Below are 12,221 nucleotides of genomic sequence, written 5' to 3' on the forward strand. Positions count from 1 at the left end.
TTGTATGATTAGGTATTGTTTTTAGCTAAAACATTTTTCTGTTAAACTGATAATTACTCCTATTATATGCACGCACGCACGCACGCACACACACACATTTTGCTTCTATTATATTTCATTTGTTCTTCTTCAGGAATTCCTGTTGCTTGTGAAATTGGTCATCCGGGGCAAACCTCTTTGTTATTTTCATCTTCTGCCCTATCCATCCTATCCCCTATTGGATAACTTAATACATTTGTCACCTACATCGCCGATTTTCTCTGCTGGGATATTTCTGCTCTTTTAGACTGCAACTAAATGAACAGATACGCTTTGTCATTGGAGTTTTAACCTCCTTGCATGGTTTTCCATCTTAGCGGCTTTCGTTGCTATTTAGCCTGCATCTGTGCATCTGTCCGTTTTTTTGGCCTTGTCTATTACTATTCCCCACTTCAGTTTCTGAAGAGACCCTTTCTTTTTGGCGCCTAGTAAAAACAAGCATTGAGTATGTGCAGAGTGCAGGAAATGATGTCTTATCTAAGGATTTGCTACTCTAGAGGAGAAGCCAGCAAGTGTGCTATGGAAAGATAGACTGCGTGTTATTCTGTCTTTTACTCAGCTAAGCCCAAAGATTACACGTTGGCATTTAAGGTGTAGCAAAGAATGATGTATATTTATAAATCGATTTATACCACTATACCATGTATGTATATAATATATTTATAATCATTTACATTGTGAGCCAAGCCATGTAAAAGAACCTACTTCTCTTAAGGGCAGAAAAAAAAAAATATCCAGAAACCAAAACAAAAAAAACTTCTCTGAGCTTTTGCTTAATACTTGGTGACTTTACAATCACATCGTTGTGCTTGGGTACTCCTTGCCTATTGTAAGAGACCCTAAAACCTTGGTGCAAAGGTGGGGACCACATAACAACCAGGGAGAAAGAGATGCATTGTTTTTTATTATTAAGGACCATCTAAGACGGCTATGGTTTCGTTCTGCCATGTTATGATTATGTGGTCATTCCCAAGTCACAGAAAGAAAAATCCCCTTATTCCTTTGCCACCGTAACTTTGCTCTCTTCCTCTCTCTCCTTCCTAAACACTGACACATCATCATCTGATCTATGTTTTAACTGTACTTGACATTTTATTGACGTCAATTGATATGCACCTGCAGAAGAGAACAAATTTGAATAATCCAGGGAAAACCTGACAGCCTTACTGATCTGTAACTAGCAAGACTGGCAACGTTTTAGGTATTAGTGTTTGATGATCAGTCCCTAATTAGAGACAAACCAAAGCATCCCATCAACACTGACACCAAATACTACTTACTCCCAACTACTCATTTGTTCTTTTTCTCTTTTTGTGTTTTCTCATACTGTGTTTGAGAATTTGCATGAAGACTTCTGTCTTCTCTCACCATCCTCTTTCCCTTTTTGACTTCTTACATGTGAATGTTGAGCCCACAATCAACAGTGGTTTTATTTTTGTCTTCTACTCAAAGTTAAAACTGGCCAAAGTTATTGGCTTTTTACTTTGCTAGAACAACAGACTATCTTATGTTTACATACTGGTTTACTTGTTATTTATGTGCAAATTGCCAAAATGTAAATTAAATATAAATGTTCATGCTTTAAAAAAAAAACCAAGCAGATACCTTTTCCTTTTTTTTTTTTTTTTTTTTTTTGAGACAGTCTTACTTTGTCACCCTGGGTAGAGTGTCATGGCATCATAGCTTACAGCAACCTCAAACTCCTGGGCTCAAGCTATCCTCTTGCCTCAGCATCCCCAGTAGCTGGGACTGTAGGTACCTGCCCCAACACCTGACTATTTTTAAAGACAGCATCTCACTCTTGCTCAGGCTGGTCTCAAACTCCTGAGCTCAGGCAATTGGCCCACCTTGGCCTCCCAGAGTGCTGGAATTACAGGGGTGAGCCAATGTGTGGGCCCCTTAACCTCTTCTTGTTTCTTTAGTGAGGTATTTTCTAAGATAGGCTTCTATTCTGTTTTCAGAGTAACATACATTTTCCCATGTGAATTCTTTACATGGGCCCCATGTTGATTTTGTGGTTGATGCTTTGGTTCATTTATCGTTTTCCCTGTTTGCCAATCTTTAAATGAGGAAGGCTCCATTCAACCCTGATGTTTGTTAATACCTAGGATGGGCAGACTGCCCACCAACTGCACCCTCTCTATGGGTCCTGTGTGAATATATTTCTTAGGTGTAAAATTCAAAGGTGGGTCAATGTGTATATGAATAGAGCAAAGTTTATTTTTCCATATCAATGGAGAAGGACCCTGGGGTTTCCAATTTGGGGGCCATGATGAATAGTACCATTTACTGTGAACATTCTTGTCATGCCCATTGGAGCACATACTCGTGCATTTCCGTGGAATATGTATCTAGCAGATAAATTGGTGGCTCATGGGGTATCTACCTTAGTAGATAACACCAATGTCCAATGAACTGCAAACCAAAATTACTTAAGAAATATTCAGTAACATTTCTTTTTGTTTGATTTCACAAGCCAGCATATCCTTGTCCCTTATATGGGACTTCAGAAAGTTTTCTCTTGAAGTAGAGCACTTAGGAAATACCAAAGAGAATAAAGCTCTTGGATTGTTATTACTGAAAATAATTTTAAATTATTAAGAGCTTAAGGAAAATAAATCCCCGTTCTCATGAATCACACATCAACAAGCCCAGGAACGCAGCACACTGTGGGAGGAGCACAGACTACTGGAATTCTTCAGGAATTCTTTCATGAATTCTTCGTGGGTTTTTTTTTTTTAAATTACAATCTATAAAAAAAAAAACACAATTGTTTATGTCATCTTTTAGAAATATTCATTATTAGATCAATGTATCAAAACATATCAGTGAGATGCAATGATGTGAAGCCTGGCTTTGAAGTCAGGCGTCCCCAGATATAACCCAACTTTGCTGCTAATGAGTCCTAGGGACCCAAAGTTTCTTACTCACTGTTGTCTTTTTCTAAATGTTAGCACTTAAAAAAATGCTTTCTGTTAACCCAGTTATCATTTTCTGCTTGTTTTGTTCCTTTCTTCCTCTCTCCTTTTTTTTTTTTTTTGCAGTTTTGGCCAGTGGCTGGGTTTGAACCCACCACCTCTGGTAGATGGGGCCAGCGCCCTACTCCTTTGAGCCACAGGCACCACCCCTTTCTTCCTCTCCTGTGTCTCTTTGTAAAGAGTTGTATGTTTGATTTCTTCCTTTTTACCTTTTGTGTATCTAATACAGGTTTTTGCTTTGTGGTTACCATCATGATTATATAAAACATCTTGTAGATATAACAGGCTACTTTAAACTGATAACAACTTAACTTTGATTACAGGCAAAAACTATGCTTTTATTCACCCTCCCCAACTGAAATATTTCAATCTGACAATTTACATATTTTTATATTGTGCATTCATTAACAAATTATTGCAGCTATTTTTTTTAATAGTTTGTTCTTTTAACCTTCATACTAAAGATATACAGGACTCACACACCATTACTGCAGTATTACAGTATTCTGACTCTGTGTACTTGGTTTTACCAGTGAGTTTTACACCTTCATGTTTTTTCATATTCCTAACTTTTATTGTGGACTAGGACACATTTACAAAGCATAAAGAAGCAACCTAGCAACCTAATGAATCACTGTCAAGTACTCATCTGTTTAATTACCACCCAAGTCAAGAAACAGTACCCCATTTACTCCGTTCTAATCACAATCCTCTCTTTACCCCTAAAAGTAATCAGACTTCCTTGCTTTTCTTTATACCTTTACCTTCTAATACACATTCCCAAACATCATAGTTTAGTGCTGTTGATGGTTTTGAACTTTATACAGACTCATACTGTACCTTATTTTTGGATTTGAATTTCATACAGACTCACACTGTAGCTTATTTTTGAATTTGCCTTCTTTTAATACTTACTATATTGTGAGATTTATCCATGTTATGGTATTTAGTTCTACTCCATTCATTTTAATTTGCTATAGACATTTACAAAGTTTTTCTGCAAAGGACCTGCTAGTAAATATTATAGGTTTTGTGAGCCAAAAACAAAATCAAGGATATCCATTTTACATGAAAGAAAAGATTTTTCACAAAATTTTTATTATATTGTATAATTCAAAAACATACAGTAATAATTATCAGCTATAGTTTGTAACACAAGAATACTCATTCTAATGAAAAGAATAAAATTATTATTTGGGGTGATAATGTTTTGCTTTGCTTGGGTTAAAATCATCAAAATCAATTGTAAATATCCTTCTGTTAATACTGATGTATAATGAGATTTTCTTCTATCTCATTTCATCCCCATCTCATCTTTGAAAATGTTCTTTCATACAGAAAGGTACTATCAATACAAATATGCCCAAGGACTGCTTATATGTGCATATTTATTGCTTGAAAGGCATTTCTAGAATTCTGTGAGAGTCTTTTCTTGACATTTGCCTTTTAGCATGTCATTACAATACAGATTAATCATTTCCAATTGAAGGTTAAGGTGGCTATGCCTCCATTGCACAAACAGATTTTGAAGTATGGAAATTTCTTTTATACTTATTTTAAGGTCCAACAATGCTATTGGAAATACATCTTAGTCTCAGTAAATACATCCAATGCAAAAATGTATGGGAATAAAAATTTTGCTCCTTGTTTTCACTTTTCATAGCTTAGAAGTATATTACTAGTGATTCAAACAATGTTCATTGCCATTAAAATGCTTTTCTTGTAGTACAAACTCTGCACATAAAACTCTGTTTCCCTTGTAATTTAGGTTAGATTTATTAAAAAATATTACCAAGTCTGCAGTAAAAGCTAATTTCCAAAAGCCATACAGTGCTCTATAATAGAGGTTGAAGGTGGTTTTTTTACTTAGAAATATCTCAATCTTGGTCCTGAGCTAAAAAGAAATCATACTGTAATGTTACTACTTTGAACAATTGAATGTCAGTGCGATCAGGCAAGTCAGAATATTCAGCTTTATTTTTGAACCAAAAAAAAAAAAAAAAATTCATAGAACTTGGCCTGGCTTACACCTATAATCTTAGCACTCTGGAGGCTGGTAGATCACTTGAGCTCAGGAGTTTGAGACCAGTTGGAACAAAAGCAAGCCCCCATCTCTACTAAAATAGAAAAATTAGGTGGGCATGGCAGTGCCTATAGCACCAGCTACTTGGGAGGCTGAGGCAAAAGGATCACTTGGAACCAAGAGTTTTAGGTTACTGTGAGCTATGACGCCATAGTACTTTAACCAAGGTGAGAGAGGGAAACTATGTCTCAGAAAAAAAAGAAAAGGAAAGAAAAGAAAAGAAAGCGAAGCAAAGAAAAAAAAGCAAGACCCTGTCTCTACTAAAAATACCCAGATGCCATGGTGGGCATTGTGGTGGCCACCTGCAGTCCCTCCTACTCAGGAGGGTAAGACAAGGGGATCGCTTGGGCTCAGGAGTTTGAGGTTGCTATGAACTATGATGCCACAGCACTCTACCCAGGGCAACAGAGTGAGACTCTCTGTCTCAAAATAAATAAAAATTCATAGAACTTAACAATGGTTAAGCCCATGAAACAGTGAATTTCACCACTGGCATAATTGGTTAAATAAAACATGATATTAATAGAGTCAAACATTTCCTAGCTAGAAAAACAGTGTCTACCAAAAACCTAAAGCTGATATTCTATGGGGAAATTTAAGTTTAGCCTTACATTTGCGGCTCAATCCATGATGCTAGCCACACACCGTAAGCTCTGCTGGTTTGTTTCATCTGGTAAAGTCCCTCTGTCTTCAGCAAAAATATGCATTCTGTAGTTGTGGATAGTATTCTATAAATGTCCATTAGGTCAAGGTTCTTAAAATTAAGTATCTTAAATATTCCATTTTTTAAATGGATTTTTCTCTGCTTATTCCTGAGAAAAATTAAAATTTCACACAAGTATTATGGATTTGTCTGTTTCTCCTGGTTAGTTCTGTTAGATATTTCTGCACGTAGGTTGAGGCCATGCATTGAAGTATATTTAAACTGCAACTTAGTCTCTCTTCTAATGAATTAGAGTTTTATCTTTACAAAGTAAACCTCTTTTTTTTAGTAGTGCTTTCTACCTTAACGTTTCCTTTGTCTGACACTAATATAGTTCTATCAGCTTCCCTGTGGAGGGTGTTTTCATAGTATCTTTTACTTGCATCCATAGGTCTGCCATAAATAGCATATAATTCTGTTTGCTTTTTATTCAGTCTACCAAATTCTGTTTACTTGGAGTACTTTTTCTATTTATATTTAAGGTACTTAACAGTAAGCTTACTTGACAAACCACTTTATTCTGTGCTTTCTCTTGGTTGTTTCCTTTTTCACTCCTTTCTCCCTTCCTTATTTTTTAAACGTATTCAATTTCCCTCTATTAGTTTAACAATTTCCTTGTAGTGCAGGTCTCCTCATGACAAATCTCAGTTTCACTAATGTGAAAATGTATTTTGTCATTCTTGAAAAATTTGTTTGCATAGCACAGAATGCTACTTTATTATACTATTTCAGCATATCATTCCATCATCTTCTAGTTTTCATTGTTTCTAATAAAAAGTCAACTGTTAATTGCTCTTCTGAAGGAATTCATCATTTTCCTTTGAATACTTTTAAGGATTTTTGTTTTTTCTTTTCAACAGTAATACTAAAAGTATCTATTTTGCTTGGGATTAATGCTTTTTTGGACACTGGTTTTGGGAAACTCCTAAGTGAAATAATCTCCCAGTGTATCATTCCTTCTCTAATAGTCACATTTCTTGAATTGATGGTCCATGCCTGCTCTTTCTTTCTCCTTCCCTAAATCATTATCTGAATCTTATCTTCCCTTTCTTCTCCAATTTCCAATCTTTTGTTTTTGTACTTCTTTCTAAATATTTTCTTCTGACCTATCCTCTAATTTACTAGTTTTCTCTTCAGTTGTAACTGTTCTGCTCTTCGTTCTATTCATGGAGTTTCTCATTGTACCTGCCATATTTTTGTTTGTTCATCTGTCTCTGTCTCCTTCAGTTAAAACTGTCAGTGGTTCTGTTCAGATAATCCCACAGACTCTTCATCTGTTCACCACACCCTTAGTGTTCTCACCAGAACAAGTTTTCTCATTTTTTGCAATATGAATAGGCTGAGAATTTTCCAAATCTTCAAATTGTGGCTTCCTTTTGCTTTAACAATTCCTTCTTCAATTCATCTTTTACCTCTTGCCTTTTATTATAAGTAGTCAAGAGGAACTGAGTTGACCTTTAAATACTCTGATTAGATATAGCCTCAGCTAAGTACCCAATTTTATTGCTTACAAGTTCGATCTTCCAAAAAAAAAAAAAAAACCTAGAATACAGTTCAAGTTCTCTGCCACTTTATAACAAGTGTTACCTTTCTTCCAGTTTCTAATAACATATTCTGTGTTTCTAAGACTCTACCAGAATCACCCTTAATGTTCATATGTATAGCATGCACCTCAAAACACTTCTAGCCTTACCCATACCCAAGCTCTTTGAGGCAATAGGAATGAAAGATCACCTTAATTCAAATTCTGGGATTGAGTTTGTTGTTGTTGTTGTTTTAGATCATTCAGATGATTAGAAGCTAAACTGTCGTATATATTAGGAACAATTTGCTTCCAGTTCACCCTTACTGCTAGGGCACCCCCTTTAGAGTCCCTGTACAAATGGAGGGCTATAAGCTTCCCTCTAATTTTTTGTCCCCCTAGTTTTGCAAAACTTTTAAAAGCATTGTTCGGCCTTTTGGTCACAGTCTCTAGAATTGGCATATTCACCTGGGAGAAAAGTGGCTACAAATGCAGATCCAACTCTCTGAATTTCTGTCTTCTCCTAGATTTTGGCCCAGAAATTCTAATTATTTTATTAGCTTGTTGTGCCTTTAAGCTGATTAAAAGTATATATTTTTAGGTCAGTGGTCCATGCCAGCTGCCCTCCTTCCTACACATTATTAAATAATCTCACATCTGTCTTTCCTTCTTTTCTTCTGCAAGGAAGAGGGAAGGTATATTTTCGGGAAAACTAAGCACCATGTTCCACACATTTAATGTATTAGTTTATCACTTTTGCTGAGTGTCTGATGTTATAGCCTGACAACTGAATTTTTTTTTTTTTTTTGCAACTAGATTTTATAATTATCAAATATTTTACATAGGTTTTAATGAAATGTACTTTACCTTCGGGAAGTATAAAATAGAAGATGATTTTTGTACTCCTCTAAATTGATTTCACTGGTCACCATGGACAGAGCAAGTATCATCAGAAGTAAATGCAGATTTATTCAATTCAAAGTGTGTAAATTATGTTATCTTTTTAAATTTTCATATCAGAAAAATGACTACCCCCATGCTAATGCTTACTTTCATCACAATAATAAGGTAGGCGAAATATTTTGGTCTTTGAATTTATATTTTATAGATAATATGTATATAACGATTACATGTAAATACACATACATGGCTTAAGGCCAGGTGCAGTGGTTCATACCTATATCTTAACACTTTGAGAAACTGAGGCAGAAGGATCACTTGAGGCTAAGAGTTTGAGACCAGCCCAAGCAACATAGAGAGACCCTGTCTCTATAAAAAAAAAAAAAAAAATTACCCAGGTGTAGTGGTTTGTTCATGCCTGCAGTTCCAGCTCCTCAGGAAGCTGAGACAAGAGGATGGCTTGAACTCAGAAGTTTGAGGTTATAGTGAGCTGTGATGATACTACTGCACTCTAGCCTGGGCAACAGAGCGAGACACTGTTTCACAAAAACATAAATAAGTAAATAAATAAGTAAATAAGTAAAAACATAAATAAGTAAACATAAATAAGTAAATGAGTAAATAAGTAGATATAGGCATGAGCCACGTGCACATACATAAGTGATTTATATTTTCAATGATTTTAGAAGATTTTTTTTTTTTTTTTTTTTTTGAGACAGAGCCTCAAGCCGTCCCCCTGGGTAGAGTGCCATGGCATTATAGCTCACAGCAACCTCCAACTCCCGGGCCCAAGCGAGTCTCCTGCCTCTGCCTCCCAAGTAGCTGGGACCACAGGCGCCCGCCACAACGCCCGGCCATTCTCTGGTTGCAGCCATCATTGTTGTTTGGCGGGTCCGGGCTGGGGATTCGAACCCGCCACCCTAGGTGTACATGGCTGGCGCCTTAGCCGGTTGAGCCATAGGTGCCGAGCCAGAAGATTTTTTTTTTTGAGACAGTCTCACTTTGTCACCCTCGGTAGAGTGCTGTGGCCTCATAGCTCACAGCAACCTCCAACTTTTGGGCTCAAGCAATTCTCTTGTCTGAGCCTTCCAAGTAGTGGGGACCACAGGCACCTGCCACAACGCCCAGTTATTTTCATAGACGGGGTCTCACTCTTGCTCAGGCTGGTCTCGAACCTGTGAGCTCAGGCCTCCCAGAGTGTTAAGATTACAGGCTGAGCCACCACACCCAGCCCTAGAAGTTATTTCATTATTAATTAAAGACAAAAACTTTTCTGCTGTAATTTGTAGCCACAGCTTGATATTTAAAAATAAATTTACCAGTTTTCTCTATGCTTTCTTTCTTAACTTCCCTCTCACCTCAGCACTCCTTCCATAATCCCTTTTGACTGGGACTTCAGGTTCCAATAGATTCCCCTACAGAAAGTCTCCTGGTAACAAGTGCGTGGGCAAACCTCAAGTGAAGGGAGATTATTTGTATAAGATTGTACAGTTAGGTGGTAGAGCTGGCCAAGACCCAGACCTTCTGAATGCTAAGCTGAACTTTCTCCCTAACCTTGGTACTTTCCCCAACCTGACAGCACACCCTTGATACAAAACAGCAAAACATGCACCTGTCCCATGGAATGGCTAAGGGAGAAGGTATAGACAAAGTTTACTCCACTTCCCCTTCTCATGAGAATTCTACTTTCAATAGACTCTCCAGATTTGTTCTTCTAGTATCCTGATGGGGGTGCAGGTATGTCAACTGTGTTACTAAGCAATTTTAACTATGTAAGGTAAAAATCATCCCTGATTGGTAAATTGCATCTGGACTGGGAAGAACTGTAAATTATTAAAACCTTTTCTGATCCTCTGTTGGATTTCCTTCGACATGATTTTCCTGGGCCACTCTGATGTCAGAAGAGCTCTGACATGGTAATATGCAAACCTGCAACAAACAGCGGGAAGGTTTACAGTGATGACGATCCTGTGAAGTTCCCATCCTCTGTCATGCAACAGGGATTCTGCCTCCCTCAAAGTGCTTGGCCAAAATATTTCCAACTCTTTTCTCAGATGATCTTACTGGTGAAATTATAACTGTGATATACATGTATGCAGCTGAGAAAATACAGAAGGTGACCCCACTAACAAAATACTCAATGTGGCACTCGTGGAAGGATAATTCACCAGAAGAAATGAAAACATTCTTTGGTGTGATATTGAACATGGCTCTGAATTTGAAGGCGCCATTGGTTGACTACTTTACCAAAGATTGGCTAGACTGACCCCTATTCTTCAAGGATGTTTTCTCTCTTCTCCAAATATTTTTCCAAATATTTTGGATGCTGTATTTAGTTCCTCCTGTCACAGCCCAAGGGAGTGTGCGTACCCGAGGGAGCAAGGTGAAGAATGTTAGTGAGCGTATTGACAGTAAATGCAAAAAACTTTCTGTACCAGGAAGAAATGTGGCTAGAGATGAGAGCACAGTAGGTTTCAAAGGAAGGATTCCAGTCAAGTGCTACAATCCGAAGAAGCCTACAAATTTAGGCTTACAAATATTTTGCCTGTGTGATTCAGAAAATGGTTATATGTTTTCTCACGTTCCCTGTTATGGCAACACAACAACAGAAAGTCTTAGTCATCCTGATTCGCCATTTACATCTTGAATAGTGATTCATTTGGCACAAGTTTTGCAAAGGACATCAAAGTGGTTCAGGCTGTCACATCTACACTGACAGGTTGCTCAGGAATTACATAAAATGAAAATACACATGACAGGAACAGTTATGGCTTCTAGGAAGGATTTTCAAAGTGTTCTAAAAAAGAAGAAACTTTAGGAATATGAATTATGAGCCTATCAATGTGATATGAAAATGGTATGCCTCTCATTCCATGACAAGAAGTTAGTGACAATGCTAAGTACATTCTATGGTCCTCAAACACAGTTGATCACTGGTTATAGGAAGAAACAGCCTGTAGAGTTTGAAAAACTGACAGTGATTTTAGAATACACAAAGTGGACAGAGCTGATCAGTACTGTGGATATTACAGATTTACAAATAGGTCCTACAAAGGGTGGAAAAAAATATTCTTCTGGCTCTTGAAAGCAGCAGTTGTGAACAGCTACATCCTTTGCTCTTTAGATAAGGAGAGTGGAGAAAAAGTGCAGACTCACCTTTCTTACGGAAAGATGTCTCCACTCAGCTTGTGAGCAATGTGAGAATAGAAATTCATGAAAGTGGGGAAGACCATCATCTTCTGACACTGAGGAAAGGGAAGATGTATTTTATAATGCACAGTGAAAATAAACAACAGAGGATCACATGTATGGCAGAAGAAATGAGAAAGGTGGCAGGAGAGAGACCATTTCCTACTGTGAGGCATGCAAGGGGAAGCCCGGACTCCATCCCGGAGGTGGCTTCAAGAAGTATCACACTCAAAAAATTTATAAACAAAAATACTTTAACTTTTAACCGTAATCTAAAATAGATAATAAAATCATCAAGTGAGCTCATATTTAGGTTTTAATCTTTAAAAACTGCAGGATAATTACAAGTAATCTACTAACTTCATTCCTGCCCCAAATAAATAAGAGCTGGGGAGTGTGCAGATAACTGAAAAACTGGATTGGGAAGGGTTTAAATACCTAATAGGAAACTGTAACTTTGAGTGCCTGTGAGGGCACTGACTTCGGTAACTGGGTAAATCCATTGTGAGGACCCTGGAAACTGTGCCTTGAAATTATTACAAAATATTCTGGGCTCGGCGCCTGTGGCTCAAGGGGCTAAGGCGCCAGCCACATACACCTAAGGTGGCGGGTTCGAATCCAGCCCCGGCCCGCCAAACAACAATAATGGCTTTAACTAAAAAGTAGCCCGTCATTGTGGTGGGCGCCTGTGGTCCCAGCTACTTGGAAGGCAGAGGCAAGAGACTCGCTTGAGCCCAGGAGTTTGAGGTTGCTGTGAGCTTTGATGTCACAACACTCTACCCAGGAGGACAGCTTGAGGCTCTGTCT

The sequence above is a fragment of the Otolemur garnettii genome, unplaced genomic scaffold, assembly GCF_000181295.1.
Source record: "Otolemur garnettii isolate 467f Iridium unplaced genomic scaffold, OtoGar3 scaffold00089, whole genome shotgun sequence".
Classification (NCBI taxonomy): Eukaryota; Metazoa; Chordata; class Mammalia; order Primates; family Galagidae; genus Otolemur; species Otolemur garnettii.